This window comes from Dipodomys ordii, unplaced genomic scaffold (genome assembly GCF_000151885.1).
Source record: "Dipodomys ordii isolate 6190 unplaced genomic scaffold, Dord_2.0 Scaffold186, whole genome shotgun sequence".
In the NCBI taxonomy this organism is placed as follows: Eukaryota; Metazoa; Chordata; class Mammalia; order Rodentia; family Heteromyidae; genus Dipodomys; species Dipodomys ordii.
In genome coordinates, this window is record NW_012267402.1 from 1955253 (window position 1) to 1961719 (window position 6467).

The following is a 6467-nucleotide window of genomic DNA, read 5'->3' on the forward strand; positions in this document are numbered from 1 at the left end:
CCCAGGCTGGTCTCAAACTGGGATCCTTCCAATCTCTGCCTCCTGAATGGATGGGATTACAAGACTGAACTACTGTGTATAGCTTTCCATTCCCCCTTTTAATAAACTTTTTGTTTTAGAATAGATGGGAAAACACTATACAGAATTCCCCTTGCCTCATTCTCCTTTTCTCTATCATTAACACTTTGCATTAGTATAAAACATTTGATTCATCATTGCCCATACTCTAGTTGCATATCTTTAGGTTTCCCTTACAGGTTTTTTTTTTTTTCTTCAGGACCCACCTAATATTCTATTACATGTAGGCATGTCTCTCTGTAGGCTTCTCTGGGCTGTGACAACTTCATAGACTGGCCTGGGGACTCTGACCCAGAGTGTCAAAGCTATATAAAGCAGGTGTAAGCTGTGGGCTCTGGATTGGTTGGTTTGCATTTGCCAAGTGCCCCTGTGAGCTAGTTGTTGGCTATCTCTAGGAACTGGTAGTCCTTGCAGTAAAGCTCAGGAGTTAAAGCATCTGAATACAGAAAACAGGAGTTAGTCCATCTAGCTTCCTCATGCAACTGTCCTCACACAATACAAGTTCTTTGTCACCAGGTTTCATCCATGTGTCACATATGAGACTATCCATCCTTTTTTGAAGCTAATTGTTCATAGCATGTATATATTTCATTTATACACTTCATGCATTCATTTTTAGAGAAGACCAAAACAATTCCAGTTCACTTTTAAAACTCTTGGAATTTCCTACCAATGGGACCCCCCCCTTTATGAAGTGGCAGAGGCAGGAGGGAAAAAAAGGTCATGCTCATTTGTGGTGTGAGTTGGGTAACCAGTGCAGACAAAAGGGCACTCTGTTGTGTAAAAGTAATGCTCACCATTCCTGCGTGTCAGCATTCAGACCGGCAACAGAATTAGATTCTGGGGTGCAATTATGGTTCCCTGTCCTTGACTGGCAAGAGACCTTGGGTGGCCTAGCCTACTGGGGTCCCTGACCCCTCTCTTGCTCTAGGAGCCTTGGGCAGGGCTGCTTTTGTAGCAGTGTCTGTGGCTCTGGAGCAGTTATTCATCCAGGACAGTTTCCCGCTCTAATTACTGCTCTGTCTTCCACAGCTGAGAGGAATCGGTGGGCGGATGTGGGAGAGGCAAGCTAATGCGATGACATTTTGACAAGTGTGTTACAATAAAAAATAACTCCCACAGGAGAAGGTTAATGCAGTTATCACTGTGTTAGCACTGGCAGCCTTAGAATTTTTTTTTGCTGGGCTGGGCCAGGGTGCTTTTCTTTTTTTTTTTGAATAGACCAAGTCTTACCCATATTCTAATGGATTTCCCCCCCTCTAGAATATGTGTGAAGACTGAATGTCATTATCCGTTCATAGATTTTTTTCCCCCTCAGTTTCTGTTGTCTTTCTCTATTTTATTATAGTTTTCTTCCTCCCACCCACTAGTTAAGTGGGCTGCTTCCCTGTGCTCTCTGCTGACATGTAGCTGAGGACTACATACTAATTTTAACATTAGTCTAAGTAAAAATATAATTAGTATTTTTAGCGTGCCTCCAAATTAAATCTTATAGCACTTTCTAAAGGCAACTACAGAACATTTGGCATTTATTTGTTATGCTAGATCTCCTATTCCTTGCTCCTTCTTACTCAATTTTGGTGATGAGGATTTTACTGTAATTAGGTTTAGTATATGCTATTTGAGAAACAGCATTATTGATAGAGAGTTTACATAGTATGCCTTCCCTCTTCAAATGTTCCACCTAATGGTTTTTGGTATATTTGGACTATATGTATATGTATATATACACAGACATGGTGGATTTTAGATCATACATTCCTTTTTGTTGCTGAATCAAGTCTCATTGTATGAAGAAGCAATGTTTTCTTATCCATTCACCAGATGTTGGACCCTTGTTTTCACTTTTTGACTGCTATGAATAATTCTGCTACAGGTTTTTAATGCATACCTTTCTGTGTTTGCATTTCTCTTGGGTTTATATGTGTGGGCACTGAGTGTCATTTGGCAGTTGTTAGAATCCTAGTTTGCCTGTCTCTAACTATTGTACCTGCCCCATAGGATGCTTGTAGGATTTACTGAGATTGATGAAAGAGTACCAGAGTCATATGTAATGTCCAATAAATGCATGCAAATCAAGACCATTTACCTATCTGCCTTCCCTTACTTTTTGGAATGGGGTAGTTAACAGTTTCTCTAAAGCCCACTCCTGCCTGAGCACTGGGGGAAATATAAATGCTGTCTGGATTTTCCTTTTCATACCTAAAAGGTCACTTAGCTACAGCTGAGCCTTCAGCTTTCTGCCTGGAAACTCAGTTAATGTTGAGGTGTGATCCTCTCTGACAGACACAGTTTTTAAACTCGATTTTTGTTCCTATAGTATATATTCCAGAATTCCACATAAGTGAATCACATAGTAGATAGTCTTTGAATCTAGGTTCTTTCACTTTATATGGCACATTTATGACTTATACATGTTTTATGTCTGCCAGTGGGTTGTTCTCTTTTTTTTTTAATGCCAATATTAGGGATTGAATGCAGTGCCTTGCACTCTCATTTGGATTTTACACTCAAGGCTGGCATTCTACCACTTGAGCCAAAGCTCCACTTCCATCTTTTTGCTAGTTAATTGGAGATAAGAGTGTCACAGATTTTTTTCTGCCTGGTTGGCTTTGAACTGGGCTCCTCAGATATCAGTCTCCTGAGTAACTAGGATTACAGGTGTGAGCCACTGGTGCCCAGCTCTTCCTTTTGTATTGATGAGCACTATTCCATTGTGTGGGTGTATTACAGTTTGTATCCATCTAACACTGAAGGATCTTTGAGTGGCTTGAAGTGTTTAGCAATTACAATATTAATAAAGTCTCTATAAACATCCACATAAAGGCTTTTGTGTGAATATGTTTCCATTTTACATGGATAAATATGGAAGAATAAGACTGTTGAATCATATGATGAGTATGTTTAACTTTATAGAAAACTGGCACATTGTTCTTCAAAATAGCAACATTATACCATGAAGTTATTAATATGCTAACCAACAATAAACCACTGGAATATGAATTGTAGTTATTATAGTAAGCCCTCCTTATAGCATGGTTTTGAACAAGTATGGTAAAATAATCAAAAGAAATTTCCAAAACAAAAATCTTAAATTCCTATGTGTGCATTCTGCAGCTCAGTTGTGTTTAAATTGTTGCCAAGTGTTTGCATGTCCTTAATTTTGTGAAAAACAATGGGGTCTAAAAAAACAAGGTAAAAGTTATGATAATTCTCCAAAGCCAACAAGGGATTGTAGTGAAACATTTTAGTTTCATTGAAAGATACCATGCCTTTAGCAGTAGTTGAGCAGTATTATGAGAAAAATGAAGCACACATTCATGTTATAGTACTGAATTATACACTTCCTGAGTATTTGTAGTTTTTCTTCAGTGGAGGTTTCTTTAGAACCAGACACCAAGGTTCTACTGTAACTAGTTTCTAAGAATATGCTCATATCTGACAAGAGTTGATTCTCAAGCTGCTATTAGATATGGCAAGAAGTGCATATCTTAGACATATTTATGCAAGAAAACTTCTGGCTTAACCACAGGAAACTATTCATTATAGATTCTTAGAGTTTAAAAATGATACTGCAGGAGAGAGAATCAATAAGCATTTTTTCTTAATACTTTTAGACACATGTGCTTCCCTAGAGGCCAGTGTTCCCTGGAACCAATTCTGGAAGTCCTTGGGAGTGAACCAATTCTGTTTATGATGAAATCTTTCTGAATTTGTTAGGACCTGTGAATGATGCTGTAAAGAACAGTTCCATTGAGTGCTGTTTAAAAAGTAAAGGTTTAATATTCATTTGTGCTCTATATTTCTCTCACAAGGGAACGAGCTCTGCTTTGCAGGAGCTCAGGCTGATGGTGGGGTGGAAGATAATGGCAAATTTAGCTTTTAAAGCCTTCTGCCTAGATGCAGCTATTGCCAGTCTACTTCAGTTGATGTACTAGGATAAGTTCTATGAGCCATTGATATCCTGGAAGGAAGAGTTATGGAAAGTGAAATATTTTATTTGTGGGTCCGTGTGTGCTTGGTACTTGGCCTTGAACCCAGAGCCACTTGCTCAGCTTTTTCACTCAAGACCAGTGCTCTATCTCTTGAGCCATGCCTCCAGTTCTGGCTTTTTGCTGATCAATTGGAGATAAGAATCTTGTGGCTATATCTATTTGGGCTGGCTTTGAACCACATTCTCAAATCTCAGCCTTTCTAATAGCTATCATTATAGGTGTGAGCTATTAGTGTCTGGATGAAATTTTCTAGAGTACTGTAGGCTCTCAAGATTAACTTGTTTTCTCAAATCTTCAAAGAAACAGCAGTCCCATTGATGATTGGGCTAACGTCTTAAAGAGAGACTTCTCTGAAGAGGAAAGAAGGAAGGCCAATAGACACACGAAGAAATGCTCAACCTCTCTAGCCATAAAAGAAATGCAAATCAAAACAACATTGAGATTCTACCTTACCCCAGTTAGAATGGCTATAATCAAGAACTCTAATAACAACAGATGCTGGAGGGGATGTGGACAGAAGGGAACCCTACTGCACTGTTGGTGGGAAGGTAAACTGGTTCAACTGCTCTGGAAAGAGGTATGGAAGTTCCTCAAAAGACTAAACATAGAGTTCCCCTATGACTCAGCAATCCCACTTTTGGGCATTTACCCAAATAATTACAAACAAGGCCACACTACAGCTACCAGCACAACTATGTTTATGGCAGCATTATTCACGATAGCTAAGATTTGGAACCAACAGTAGATGAATGGATCAAGAAAATATTGTATATATGTGTATATATATATATATATATATATATATATATATATATGATGGCATTCTATGCTTCTATCAGAAAGAATGGCATTACCCTATTTGTAAGGAAATGGGAAGACTTGGAAAAAATCCTATTAAGTGAATAAACCAGAGCCAAAGAAACATAGATTCCATGTTTTCCCTTATTTGTAATAATTAGTGTAAGTCTAGGATAATCCTAGCAGATGAACAGAATAGCTCAATAGCTATATACATATGACAATATAAGATGATACTAAGTGAAAGGCACTCCAAGACCTGGACACAAGAGTTTTATCTTTGTTGTTGTTGTTTCTAATGTACTATGTGATATCTTGTTTCTTTTGTATTTTTTCCCTTATGGTTTATCCCCTGTTGTGACTGTATTTGATTTTGGTACCCTGGGTATTGTATATACATTTGTTTGAATTAGGGAAGGGCAGCAAAAATGGTGAAACAAAGGACAAAGGGGAACCAATGCAACAGTGATACTTACAAGACAATAGGTTGGAAATGATCCCTACAACTTGAGGGGGAGGGAAAGTGGAAGAAAAATGAGGGAGGGGTTAACACGTTTGACAAGAAATGTACTCACTATCTTACTTATGTAACTGTAACCTTTTGTAACATCACCTTGATAATCAAGTTTAAAAAATATAAACTTAATTTTTTCTCTCTCTATATCTATATCTATAGATAAATACAGATTTCTCTCTCTTTCCTCCTCTCTCTTTGTTTCAGGTATTGGGTGAGTATATTCACTGTATCACTGTGGTCTCTGGATTTCCAGGTCAGTTTGGCTGTTGTGTCTAGCACCTTACCAGCTGCACTGATTCCTCTAGGTCTCTAAAGACATCATTTTGTCCTTGCTCATGACGCTCAGCCTTGAAGACAGATGGAAGAATGACACAATTTAGAGAGTGCATGGTTCCTTTAGAGATTGTTTAGCCCTTGGTTCCTGAATAATTTGGAGCAAAAGATGATTTTCAGAACCTTAACGTCTTATCACCTTAGAACAATCTGCCATAATCCTTTGTCATCATGTTGTCTTTCTCCAGTCCCTGACACTAGTAATGGGTTTTTGCTTTCATTATTTTTCAGATTTTAGGACATGAGTAGTATCACTCAATAGTCATCCTTTGTGTCAGTGCCTCTCACTTCACAGAGTGCATTTATGATTGGTGTAAGAAGAGTTGGCGTGTAAAGCAGGCAAACTCTGAGTGGTTCTGGGAGAAGTAAATTGGCTAAGAATTCTCACTATGAGGTTTTCCTTCTTTATGATAAGCCCTCATCCTATTATCTCCTCAGGCTTCTAAAAAGTTCAGTGTAAGAGTCCCTAATCTTTTCTAATTCTGTGTTACATGAGTAAGTGATCTCATATTATACATATCAAGACACTTTTAAGAGTACAAGCCCTATTACCACTCATCCTAGGAAGCCAAAAGGGTGGAAATAGCACACAGAACCATCTGAAGATGAGAAAGATGAGAAAATGAGGAAGCAGGTGCTGTCAGAATAATGGGTAGGAAGGTTGGGTGTGAGAGATGCCATCATCATCATGAGCCTCAAAGACTTGGTTTTGCTTTTGCTGTTGTGGTATCAGAAGAGGGGGAGAA

The 6467-nt window shown here is 38.4% G+C and overlaps 1 protein-coding gene across 2 annotated transcripts in view; it reads left to right on the forward strand.

Annotated features, from left to right (window-relative positions):
* Positions 1 to 6467, forward strand: part of Sh3rf3 (SH3 domain containing ring finger 3) — a 368946-nt gene that overhangs the window by 120566 nt on the left and 241913 nt on the right. The window lies entirely within an intron of this gene.